This window comes from Primulina eburnea, chromosome 4 (genome assembly GCF_022965805.1).
Source record: "Primulina eburnea isolate SZY01 chromosome 4, ASM2296580v1, whole genome shotgun sequence".
NCBI classification, from domain to species: Eukaryota; Viridiplantae; Streptophyta; class Magnoliopsida; order Lamiales; family Gesneriaceae; genus Primulina; species Primulina eburnea.
In genome coordinates, this window is record NC_133104.1 from 37,604,807 (window position 1) to 37,618,787 (window position 13,981).

The 13,981-nt window shown below is 36.2% G+C and overlaps 1 long non-coding RNA gene across 2 annotated transcripts; it reads left to right on the plus strand.

The window, feature by feature from the left end:
* Positions 1-6,983: 6,983 nt before the first annotated feature.
* Positions 6,984-8,162, plus strand: LOC140829842 (uncharacterized). 2 transcript variants are annotated; one of them, XR_012117561.1, is made up of 4 exons: positions 6,984-7,121; positions 7,206-7,324; positions 7,411-7,498; positions 7,604-8,162. It is a non-coding gene; the product is annotated as an uncharacterized lncRNA (long non-coding RNA). The 2 variants fall into 2 exon arrangements; XR_012117560.1 differs by having other exon boundaries at positions 7,014-7,324; positions 7,604-8,148.
* The last annotated feature ends 5,819 nt before the right edge of the window (positions 8,163-13,981 follow it).

The window sequence follows — 13,981 nt, forward strand, 5'->3', positions numbered from 1 at the left end:
GCTGCTAAACGTATTTTGAAGTACTTGAAAGGAACTCAAAATGTCGGCTTATGGTATCCCAATGATTCATCGTTAAATCTTATTGGATATTCAGATGCTGATTATGCACGTTGCAAACTAGACCGAAAAAGCACAAGTGGGTTTTGTAAATTTCTTGGTGATAGGCTGATATCCTGGTTTAGCAAGAAACAGACTTCCATAGCCACATCTACTGCAGAAGCAGAATATCTGGCTACTGGAAGCTGCTGCTCTCAGATACTGTGGATTCAACAACAGTTAAGAGACTATGGGATTCAAGCCTCCGAATCACCTATATTCTGTGACAATACGAGTGCAATTGCAATCACACAAAATCCAGTACTTCCTTCCAGAACAAAGCACATAGACATCAGACATCACTTTATTAGAGATCATGTGCAGAAGAAGAACATTCGTCTGGAATATGTTTCTACTGATCAACAAACAGAAGATATCTTCATGAAACCCTTACCATAAAATAAGTTTTCTTACTTTCGTAATTCTCTTGGTTTGATAGATTTAACTTGATTATTTTCTGTTAACTTAGTTAACTTTTATTCTTACTCGCTTATTTATCGTATTGAACTAACAGTAAGATATTTGGAGAAAAGCAGAAGGAAAGTCAGATACGTAAACTGGAACTTTATTAGAAACCATTTCAGTACATTACACGATGCAAAAGTAAAAACAGTAGATCTTCAATGCTATTTAACCAGTAGCGTTACATTTAGCGTTTGTCTTCAGTAATAGGAGCTCTCTGTTATTTGTTTGCAAAGTACTTCAACAGGAACAAGAGAAAGGCCTAGAAAGAATCTAGCAAGCTTGGGTCTTGTAAGCACTAATGTAATTTTTAGATGCCTTACAGGGCATCATAGAGGATTTCAGCATCATCAATCCACCAGCACTCTCTTATTGCATTAGCATGCTTCTGGAAGAAATCGATGCTACATTTCAAACTCAATCGAAGCAACATATCTGCTTGACTGTGGAAACTACAACTCCAGGAGTGTATTTCAAGGATCATTACGAAAATAATGATACCCTCAAACTTCTCTCTGGACAATTTTGCTTCGACTCCTGAATCAAACTCTAACTCTCTTTTTACTTGAGTTTTCATTTTTTTTTGAAGTTCATCTGTTTAACTTCGTTCAAGATATGCAGGTATTTATAGAGGGAACAAAGACTCTTGTGAATCGCAAGATTGCGACTGTTCATTTTCAACGGCTCAGATTGAGAGATGGCCAAGAGTCACTTGTCGCAATTATGACCACTTATTAATTGCATTTACCAAGGGGGAACAGTATCTTAGTCAGACTAAGAGTTTGACACCTTTTCAGAAAACAGAGAGAATGTTTGTCTTTTCGATAAAACTTCAAGTCTGCTGGTTTTTGTCAAAGTGTTTAAATATTTCAGCACCCTGAAACTTCCAGCAGACGTTATCATAAAATGACAAATCCTCTTCTGATTTTTTTTAGTAACCGTCTGCACAGCCCGCCCTTTTTTCAAAATTTTCAAATCCTTCGTATATCTGACAGTTTCTGCAAAACTTTTCAAACACTCAACCTTAAATATACTGACACGTGTCTTTATGTTTATTTGACGACTGTATATCTATTTCAAATTTCACCTTTTCAACTTTACTGTTTCATATTTATCGCTATTCAGCTACTGCTTTCTCTCATATCATCTCTAACTACTACAAAGTTTATCCAATTTTATCTACATACAGAAATGGCTGGAGCATACACCCTTAACGCTTATCAAGTTAACTTTGCTTCGGTTCTCAACATCAAGGATGAGAATCTCCTGAAAATGTTTCAGGATATTGAAAAATCGGGACTCCGGAAATTCCTGGAAGCACCAGCAGTTATTTACAAAAATGCTCTTCTGGAATTTTACGCTAAAGCAACATTGCATGAAGGAAGGATTGTTCATACTCAAGGAGATGCATCTATCTCTATTGATGCCGCACACTTAGGAGCAACCTTCCTCCTTCCACTTTCAGGTACATCTGAACTTTCTGATATTTCAAAGACAGATATGTTTGTTGCATTCAGCTCTTTCTCAGCATCTGGAGAAGAAGTAACTCCTTCTTGTCACAAGAAATTGCTCAAAATAGAATATCAGATTCTGGCCGATATTGTGGCTAAAGCTATTTTGATCAAAGCTGGCACCTTCGACAAGTTGACGAAGTAGAAGGTTCAAGTAATGACTGCCATCACTAAGGGGATTAAGGTGGACTGGAGTCATTTTATTTTCAGAATTATGAAGGATATGGTTGTCAGGAGGAGTTCTGGTTTTGCTGTTCAGATCAGCGCTTTGCTCAAGGATGCTGGTTTTGCCTCTACCAGTGATCTAGATGCTACTTCAGTCACCATGATTGATGCTGCAAATGTACTGGCTTTAAGGCCTAAGCCAACCGTGACGGAGTTTGTTGCGTTGAAGAAGGAAATTGGGGAAACTGCTTCTGAGGCTTCAAAACCTCAAAAGAAAATTTCAAAGAAACGAGTGGTTATTTCGACGGATTCAGACAAAACATTATCAGAAGAGTCTGCTGCTGCTGTTCAACCAGCAGTGCCAACCCCAGCTAAGAAGAAACCGCGCACCATTCTTAAAATTAAGAAGACAGCAGCACTGTCTGAAATTGAGAAAGTACCTATTCGACAGGTCTTTCCAGAAGCGGTTCCTTCTGCTCGATCAACTGCTTCTTCGACTGCACACGCTACTGCGTCTGTTTCAGCACCTTCTACTGCTACTGTTTTTAAGCCAACATCTGGAATAGTTATTCGAGAACCAGCAAGCGGGTCTTCTGCTTTTCGACCCATCGTGCCTATTTCATCTTCTGACAAAGGCAAAGGGAAAATGGTTGAAGAACCACCTATTTTTGGTTACAAGACCACTGTCACCACCGGCGTTGATCTTCATCTAGCCGAGATTGAGACCTCTGCAAACGATGACATGGTTTCTTTGATGAATGGCATACTTGTCCGACTATTCCATTCTTTTGCTTACTTCAAAACAAAAGGGAATTATGGCAAGATGATGAATGCAGAAAAGAAGATTTTTCAGCTGGCAAAAACAGAAAATGTCATCGAGGCCTTGCGAAGAAGGAATTTTATCCTCGATCAGCTGAAATGTCAGAAATTAGAATCGGTTCTGAAAGTTCTTCAATCAAATTTTGATCCTACTGTTCCTACTGCTGTTCAGGATCAAAATGTTATTATGATTCTTTCTGACAGATTGAAGCAGATGAGTGAGCAACTTCTTGCTCAAGAACAAGGCTTTGGAGAGCCTATTGTCTATCATGTTGGCCTTGTCCCAATCTTTCAACAGAATCAGACAGTTGAGGAAAGGACTACAGCCTCCCCCAAGGCTGCTGCTCTTAGAACTCCTGCATCTCCGACTAGGCCCATTCCGTCATCATCACTATTGTCCGTGCATGAACTGGCTTCGGTTGAGGAAGTCATTGAATCGATTGTCCCTTCAGTCTCCACTACTCTGGAAGCAGCACCGGCTATTTCATTGCCCCCTTCTGGTTCTCCTAACCCAGGGCAACAAATAGCAGAACCAGATGCTACTTCTTTACTGCCGAATTTAGAGATGTTTTCTGCTGCTCATCAAGCAGAAATGAACATTCTTCTGGAACAGCCTTCTGCACCTTCTACTGAAGCACCTTCAGATTCACAGGCTGTTATTGCACCAACGGAAGAAGCTTTGGCCTCTGACTTGGCCGTTCCTACTGAAGAAATTGCTCTTCCCATGATTGCTGATGAACCTACTATTTCTGCAATTCCAGCAGAAAGCACAGCAGACCCTGCTCCTTCTACTGCCTTGATGGATGCTAATCTTGTTTCTACTGCGTTGACTGTCTCTCTTCCTGTTTTGACTGAGACGAACTCTCGTCTTTCTGAGATTAAACAACGCATTCTTGCGCGAACTCCCTCCCCGAAATCAGATGCATTTAACCTGGAACATCAGATTGAGTCTCTACAAACCGAACTCAACAACATCTCTGCTTTAGTGAAACGTATATCTTGTGAAAACATTTCGGAATTCAGTGGTGCTCAATCTTTCAGAGAACGAATGGGCAAACACATCTTTAACACTAAGGAGACCATGGACAAGATGTATGCTGAAACCGTCATTTTCAGACAAGCTATCTTGAGAACTCACGGCACCATCATGCTTGCTCAAAATGATATACTCACTCGAATCACTGAGCATGATGATCTCTTTCGATCACTCTCTACTTCTGTGGAACTTTTGGATGCCAAGATTGACTCTCAAAATCAATCTATCACTGCATTAGATAATCGCATCTCTTCTCAGACCCCGTATCTGGAGATGCTAACCGATGGCATTCAAAATATTTTCGGCAGACTAAATGACCTCTTTACCCATGTGGTTGCCGCTGATGCCAAAAAAGGGGAAGATAGAGGAGATAGAGGAAATCAAGCAGGAGCTAGGCAAACAGAAGATGAGGCTGAACCTTCTAACAAAAGAGATCAAGAACCTCAGAATGAAGAAATCATTTACAGGGATATTGGAACCGATTGATTTTTTATCTTATTACTTTATTGACATTATCCGTTTGTTTAAATGATTATATGTTTTATTTAACAATTTTCTACTGTTTAGGTTTTGGCATCACCATAAAGGGGGAAATTATTAGACATGAATTTTATTGTGGCGATGATAACTAAGACCAGTAGACCAGCAGACCAGAACAATAGAATAACTTATCAGTAGCTGTTGATCTACTATAACTAAACCAGTAGAAAGTGATAACAATACAAAACCAGTAGAGAACGTTTTCTAACGTTGTTATCTTAATTGTTACCGTTAAAGAGTTCCTAGTACTAGTATTAATTGCAGCATTAAATACTATACGGAGTCATTTAATGCACTTTACCCAATTAAGTATAAAACAAGACTGATTGTTTTATAGCTTTTCTGCAGGAACTTCTTTCGGTAATAAAGCTGATTGTATCAGTTATCTGAAGACAGACTCTGATTGTGAACGTTGAACTCAGTCGATTATATATACTTGGATCAAATCCTTGTTCGACACGACACTTCGCTTATTATCATTCTTCAAGGAACAAATCTTTTCTCTTATCAGACGAATATAAAAATTCCTTGAGCATTTAAAAGTTTAACACAAAGAAAAGTAGCACACGCTTCATAGCTTATATCTGATCTTTTGAAGATCATCTTGTGCTACTGATTCTTACACTCTTCACGATCTTTACATCATTTATACTTTGTCAGAAGAGTCTGTAATCTGAAAAGAGTCTTTTCAGAACTTTGTGTTTCGCATTTTTGTGAGTTGAGAAACTAAGAGTTTCAGTAGGCTGAGGTGTAAGTCCTTCTGAAGTGGGTGTGTACAAGAGTTGTACTGTAATATCCAAAGTCTTTTAGTTATACCTTCTGGAAACAGAAGAAGGGGAGACGTAGAAGAGTTTATCTTCGAACTTCCATAAACAACTGCTGCCCACTGTTTTATTGTTTTTCAACTACTTCATCAGATTGTTTCCGCACGTTTTATTGTAATCAGGTGAAAGTATTCGCACAAGATCAACTACTATCCTTAACAGGATTTTAGTACCTCATCAGAACGAAAAACGAGTAGAGTTTATTCACCCCCCTCCCTCTAAACTCAACTTCGATCCTCAACATAATTATTTATATCTAAAAAAGAATTTAGTATTTTGTAAAATTTTGGGAATTAAACAAATTAAGTTACGGTAAATTTCATTGTTAAAAAATTACATTAATTATATTGATGACTGTAATTTAAATATATTTATTTATAATTATTAAATTTAGATAATAATAGTATTAATTATGTATTATTTTTTGCATCCACATTTAAACAAATTTAGACTTCAACGTAGAATATTAATGTATTATGATATTAATTATTTAACTAATCATTTATATTTAGATTAATAATAGTATTAAATTACAATATTTTAAAGTAATAACAATAGTAATAATAATTATTATAATTATTTTAATTACAATAACTAGAATATTTGTAGTATTAGTATAATTAAAATATTTATAGTTATTCATATTACTATTGTTATTAGTATAATTATTTGTTACTATTATAAGTAAAGACAATATAATTATTTACGGTAAGTAGTTTATTTACGTATTATAAATTATTATTTATATTTTAAAAAAACTTATCATCTTTATAACATTTACCAATTTATCATCAGCATATACGTTTTATTATTTACCGCCGAAAATTGCAAATAAATTTCGTTTACTATAAAAAAAATATATAGTTACATTTTGTTGATAAAAAATATAATACTTGTTATATAATGATTTTTTGTTTGCAAGATGGTTGAAAATACGGATAATGTGTTGTATTTACGGGGTAGACACATATCAAATAATATCAACGCTGAAAACATGATGCACTAATTTTGCCACGCCGGCCTGACGAATGTCTTTGGAGATTGCTTAATGCTGGGATTCACCTCTGTGTCCGCCTATGTCTAGCACGCATGGGTTTCTATGGTGTCATTTAGTGTGGTCCTATTAAAAATTATGATAATCATTTGCTTACAGCCATCGTTGAGAGATGGCGTCGTGAGACACACACATTTCACCTTACAGTTGGTGAGGTAACAATCACCCTACAAGACGTTGCCCTTATTTGGGGGTTGAATATTGATGGCATGCCCATCACTAGTGTAGATACCGCGTACAAAAAACATATTTTACAACAGCACTGCGCAACTTGGTTGGGTTTTATCCCTACATCTTCTCAGATTAAAGGTGCACACCTTTACCCGACCGCTTTGCGAGACTATTGTCTAAATAATATGATTAGTGATCAAAACATCGAAAAATACGTGACATAATATTCCCGTTTTGTCGCTTTAATGATCATTGGTGGCTGTATGTTTCCGGACTCGGAAGGTGCTGTCGTGAAAATTATGTATTTGCACTTTCTTGAGGACATAGAAATGATGAATACGTTTAGCTGAGGTTCTGCTGTGTTGGCATATCTTTATAGAGAACTGTGTGACACATCAATGAGATTAAAGATCAATTTGTATGGACCTGTTCAGATATTGCATGTATTTTTACACTTCTACGGTCATTATATTTGTTGTACTTAATGTTTCTTATGATTTGACAATTTCTGTTATATGTTATTGCAGATTTGGGTATGGTCTAGAATTACTCTTTTTTGCCCTGATAGAGCGCAAAAAATATCTATTTCAGAAGATTAGGCTGCAGATGTGCTTCAGGGTCTACCATTTCTACCATACGGCACACGGTATTAATAAGAATTAATTAACATTTATTATTATTATTTTGTTATATACTTTTAATGACTGTATTGTGTACTTTTATAAATTTCAGGTGGAGACGCGGATTCTTTTGGACACACACGGCCCATCATTCGATCCGTATAATGAGAGATATGCTTGACAGGATGGTTGAAGGGCAGGTAGATAAATAAATTATTTGTTTAAAGTTTGAAATTTTTTAAAAAGTCCGTCTGAATTTTATATTATTAACTTGCTAATCATTTTTTTTATTTTATTTGCTTCAGTTTCTATGGACAATTTATGATATGGAGGATGCGGAGGTCTCTAGAATTCTTGATGGAAACAGAATTCATCTATGTCGGTCGGCATGTGCATTGATCAATTTTCATATAGTTGAGATGCATAGACCAGAGCGGTGTCTCCGACAATTTGGAATGCGTCAAGGTATCCCGCCACATGCTACTAACTTCGATAATTTTCATAAATTGACGTGACAAGGCCGGAACAACTGTGATTGGGCGACATATCACAAAGATTTTGTAGAAATGTGGAATGACATATATAATTTTGTGATTGGTGGGGATTATGTCATACATGGTACACCCGACATCACAGTGGACTATGCTGGTTAGTATCACCGAATTTCACAAATATTTCTCTCGCCGCCAGTGGTACCTTCAAACATCATGGGCTACCATCCTGTTGACAAACTACCGACAATTTATTGTAAGAAATGTTCAATTTATCTACATATGTACGTTACTTTAATTAATTGTACTAAATATAGGTTACATAACATATGCATCTTTGTCACAGACACGCCCAGCTCATGTGCAATCTCCACCGATGTGGACATGAAATGAGACCTGGACCATCATCTTCAAATATGGCATACACTACTCCGTCTGTGATTTCAAGCTTTCCATCGTATGACTCTGGTTACTTCACTCCATTTTCCGGTAGTTTTACACAATTTTTACAAAGTGACTTTCGACCGGGGTATGAATGAGAGTCGCCCTACATTTAACATGTCGCCCATACCATTTCAACAATATTCTGACACAAAAGGGTATGAGGTTGGTGGGAACATTGCCGATACCAGTACATCTGTAGCCCAAACAAGTACACATGGAGATGCTGAACAGATGTTAGGTCGTTGACGTAGATTAATTAGAAGACCACCATGTGGCACTGGGGGGCATCGGTACCATCAATATTAACTATTTATTTAGAGATGCACAATTACTTACGTCGTATTGTTGTATGTTTTTCAATTTTTTTATTTTCATTTGAAGTTGTGGAATGTATTGATTGTGATTTAATATTATTTTACTAATAAATTTACGGATAAAGTTATAGTAATGAAAGAACATAAGTATAATTGTTAAATCAAGTCAAATAAGTAAACACACTTGATATTAAAACATCTTCATAAATCATTGATAGGACTCGTTTTTACGTGTTTTTAGTGTTAGTTTTGAGTCGCATTCATGCATCATATTAGTTTGTTTTAGTTTAATTTAGCATTCATTTAGCATTATTTAGCATTTGGCTGATCTCGTGTATTTTGTGGTTGTTTTGTAGGAATTGGACCAAAAAGGGGGATTTTATATGCAGAGCAGCGAGAGGTCTCGCTAGGGCGGTCAAAAGTGACCGCCCTAGCGAGCGACGAAATCCGAGAAGATTTGTTTCCAAATTTTATGGACTCTATAAAACCACCTAACCTAATACACGAGAAAAGGGGGGCCGCGATTTGGAAGGGAGAGCACTGTAGCAGGCGATAGCTCAACGGAACCGGAACAAGAATTCAACAGCGTTTTCTCTTTACTCTTTTATTGTAGTTAGGATTTAGGGGATCCGACCCCGAACCGTTGTTTGATTATTTAATTCTCGACTTTTGATTCATTCTTGATTGTGCTATTATTTTACATTGAATTGTTAAAGCCTAGCTAACTTTAATAATATCTAATATTGTGGGTGAGTTCGAGAGAATAACTTGCGATAGGAACAAGTAGCATAATCCGTGGATCTACAATTTACATAGAGATATGAAGTTGGATACACGTTGGTAGTCATAGTCCAGTAGAGCGAAAACTAAGGGATTTCATAGATCGACATGCAATTCACCGTTAGTAAATAATAAAAGAGATTTTATTATTCTTTCGTGTAGAATTAGTTTAGCATAGCTCGAGAGAGTATGTTAATTGCTTAGGAAATTCTGTCAAAAGCGTAAATCAGTGTCGATATTAATCAATTAAATTAACGACGGGTAGGTGAACCGAGATCCTAACACTCGCTTATTTATTATTTTAGTTTATATTATTTTTAATGTGTTTGTTTCAATTTAGTGTTTTAGTATTAATTTAGTTAATAAGTAATTCAATTGTCGTTTTAATTAATTAAAGAATTTAATTTAAAGTAAATTTGTCTAATCAATCTCTGTGGGATCGATACTCGTACTCTTATACGTTTTACTATAACTTGACATCGTGCACTTGCGATTATTTCGAGCTTGAATTTTTATTTATTTTTATTGGAGATTTTACTGTGCAAATTTTGCTCGATCAAGTTTTTGGCGCCGTTGCCGGGGATTGAAATTGACAAATTTTTCTTTTTGTTATTTTCTTTAGTTAATTTAATTTTTTTAGTTATTTATTTTATTTTATTCCTGCGTGATCTACCGTTTTCTAATTTCTTTTTGCAGGAAATTTTCTTGTGCAATACTTTGAGATGTTTCATCGAAAAGTATTCACAAGATTTGCCCAACAACGCGGAGAGCCTTTTTACGCAGCATGGGAGAGATTCGATTATTTAGCAAACAATTTCCTGTATCATGATTTTTCTGACTATTCTCTTCTTAAATTTTTCCTTAATGGTTTGGATGCACTGACACGAAGATGGGTGATCGACGGAGCACTAACAACAGGCAGTCCACTATTTTGCCGAGATGATGAGAAAATGATACTTTTGTTGGGTGATATGGCGGACTTTGACTACCATAGATATTGGGATCTTTCACCTCAGTGTTGGAGTCATCAATACACACAAGATCATTACCCAGAGTTTATAGACCAACCATTTGAGTTTCGAAATGATGAGAGAGATAGCCATGAACTGATCACGACTCAACTAGAAGATACCGTGGATAGGTATGTGGCACTGACTGAGGCAGCTATAGAAAATCAAATTAATTCTCTGCGCAACCTTGAGGAGCAAATAGAGAATATCAAGAAATCCATCTTTCAGAGTCGCCGAGAACATGAAGTGAAGCGAGATACTCAACCGGTGATCGATCCGGTTTGGTTTGATGATGATGACTCAAACAACCAAGATAGTGAGAATGAGTTGGATAAGACTGAAAATCTAGAGTTGCTTGATCCTTCGCTGGTAAATGAGCCTCAGTCGGAAGAGATTTTTGAAGAATTTTCTGATAAAGGAGTGCCGACACTATTTTTCTCATCTCATGCCAATTATTCAGAGTTGTGTGTTGTTGAGGTGACGAGCTTAATGTGCCTATATCTAGCCAGACTTGAGGGCATTTGGAATCCAGACCCAGATGTGGTGTCATATGACACTTACTTTGGGCATCAGCCGCTCTTTGATAAGGACTTCGGAGGGTCAAGCCGACGACTAGAAATCAGGCGCTACTTGGGAGGCAACCCAAGCGTTTTATATTTTAGTTATTTATTTTCATTTTAGTTGTTGCATTGAGTCCCAGTTTCGTGGTTATTTGATTTTGCTCAATTTCTTTTGTGCCAGGTGAGCATACTGGAGGACAAGGGAGATTGATGGCCTTAGGAGCTCGTACAATAGGAGATGATTGATGTCTACAACTACTACAATATAATCAACCAAGGGAGTTTTTATTTTATTTTTATTAAATTATTAATTATTAATAATTTTTTTTTATGCATGCATTTAGTTGTTTGGTTTTATCTATCTATTTAATTTTTCTATGTCGTCTAGTGCAATGGGGACATTGCACGACTTTAGTATGAGGGGGTGGGGTAGGTATTTTCTTTTAGTTATTTGGTATCATTTAAAAAAAAATAAAAAAAAAAAATTGGATGATGAAATTTGGCCAATGATGAATGCGAATTGATGATAAACATGCTCATTGATCTTGTTTCTTCATTAAGTTTTAGACACCCCTGTTGTTGAAGCATGAAATTTTTGCTTGAATGTTGAATATTTTTAAACACATGTTGTAACTATTGAATTTTGTGAATAGTAGTGCAATTTTGAATTTTTGTGGGGAATTTGAGAAGCATGAGGTGTGAGTTGAACTTGAGTGCATGTCTATGAAATGAGTTACTAACCAGTGGCACAATAATGAATTAGACAATTTTTTTATGGATTTGAATATGGAGTACATAGTGAAAATTGTGCACTTGAAAAAAAAAAAAAAAAAGGGGGAGATGTAAGGTGAGGGGGAGCCAAATAAAGGAATGAAATCCTATTCCTAGGCTAAAAAGTTGGAGATGTAAGGAGACGAGGAATGTCGGATAAAAAAAATCTGACAAGTGCATAATGAAAATGAGCTGTGTATTCCCGTCTTTTAATCAATTGACTATACTCTGATAATAAGTGAATCCTAATGTGCAATTATGAAGTCCTAATTAGTTGTACTTACTGGTTAGCAATGAGTGGAGACTGGAGCATGAAAGTGAACTTGCATTTAACATGTAAATCGAGTTATCTTGCAAATTTCAGGAATGAATCTACTTGAAAGACACGATACTGGAAACAACATTGCACTCACACACGTTCACGTTCAACGCATAAAAATTAGTGTGGAAATTTCAAGGGGTGTGCGATGACTTGTGTTGTACATTGATCAATGAAAAATATACTTAAGATTTGTTGATGCATGAGTTGAGCCATTACATATCATGGAATTAGTTTTCATTTTATTTTATTTATTTGATTTTTGTTTTTGTTTTTAGTTTTTGTTGTGTCTTGTCACCTATTTTGCTCGAGAGCGAGCAAAAGGTTAGTATGAGGGGGTTGATAGGACTCGTTTTTACGTGTTTTTAGTGTTAGTTTTGAGTCGCATTCATGCATCATATTAGTTTGTTTTAGTTTAATTTAGCATTCATTTAGCATTATTTAGCATTTGGCTGATCTCGTGTATTTTGTGGTTGTTTTGTAGGAATTGGACCAAAAAGGGGGATTTTATATGCAGAGCAGCGAGAGGTCTCGCTAGGGCGGTCAAAAGTGACCGCCCCAGCGAGCATTTTAATCCAGCCGAGGAGTATTTGCGCGAACCTCTCGCTAGGGCGGTCAAAAGTGACCGCCCCAGCGAGACCAAAGACGCGGCCAAGGATTTTTATTCGAGAACCACTCGCCCCAGCGGTCAAAAGTGGCCGCCCTAGCGAGCGACGAAATCCGAGAAGATTTGTTTCCAAATTTTATGGACTCTATAAAACCACCTAACCTAATACACGAGAAAAGGGGGGCCGCGATTTGGAAGGGAGAGCACTGTAGCAGGCGATAGCTCAACGGAACCGGAACAAGAATTCAACAGCGTTTTCTCTTTACTCTTTTATTGTAGTTAGGATTTAGGGGATCCGACCCCGAACCGTCGTTTGATTATTTAATTCTCGACTTTTGATTCATTCTTGATTGTGCTATTATTTTACATTGAATTGTTAAAGCCTAGCTAACTTTAATAATATCTAATATTGTGGGTGAGTTCGAGAAAATAACTTGCGATAGGAACAAGTAGCATAATCCGTGGATCTACAATTTACATAGAGATATGAAGTTGGATACACGTTGGTATTCATAGTCCAGTAGAGCGAAAACTAAGGGATTTCATAGATCGACATGCAATTCACCGTTAGTAAATAATAAAAGAGATTTTATTATTCTTTCGTGTAGAATTAGTTTAGCATAGCTCGAGAGAGTATGTTAATTGCTTAGGAAATTCTGTCAAAAGCGTAAATCAGTGTCGATATTAATCAATTAAATTAACGACGGGTAGGTGAACCGAGATCCTAACACTCGCTTATTTATTATTTTAGTTTATATTATTTTTAATGTGTTTGTTTCAATTTAGTGTTTTAGTATTAATTTAGTTAATAAGTAATTCAATTGTCGTTTTAATTAATTAAAGAATTTAATTTAAAGTAAATTTGTCTAATCAATCTCTGTGGGATCGATACTCGTACTCTTATACGTTTTACTATAACTTGACATCGTGCACTTGCGATTATTTCGAGCTTGAATTTTTATTTATTTTTATTGGAGATTTTACTGTGCAAATTTTGCTCGATCAATCATAACAATACAAAACTGAATTGTAAAATCTGCGTCACAAACATAAGTATTAGGCACCGTAACTCTATCTTCTCACCTGCACCTACCTGCAATGAACAAAAATTATTAATAAATATAAAATTTTAATACACAATTTTTTAATTACATTAATAACTTCACATGTTATGGTTTAAAAATAAGATACAATACGTTATTGTAGATCTTTTACCTCCCACGTTGTCTCTCCCTCGATGATGGCTGATCCAATATTGTTCATTATGAATAGGGTAGAATCTTCCATCGTATGTATTCACGTATTCGCTCAGTATAAACCATGGTTGTACAAGCTGTGCGGGATTCAACCAAACCATTTCGCTGCACATATAACATGTGAACAAGAA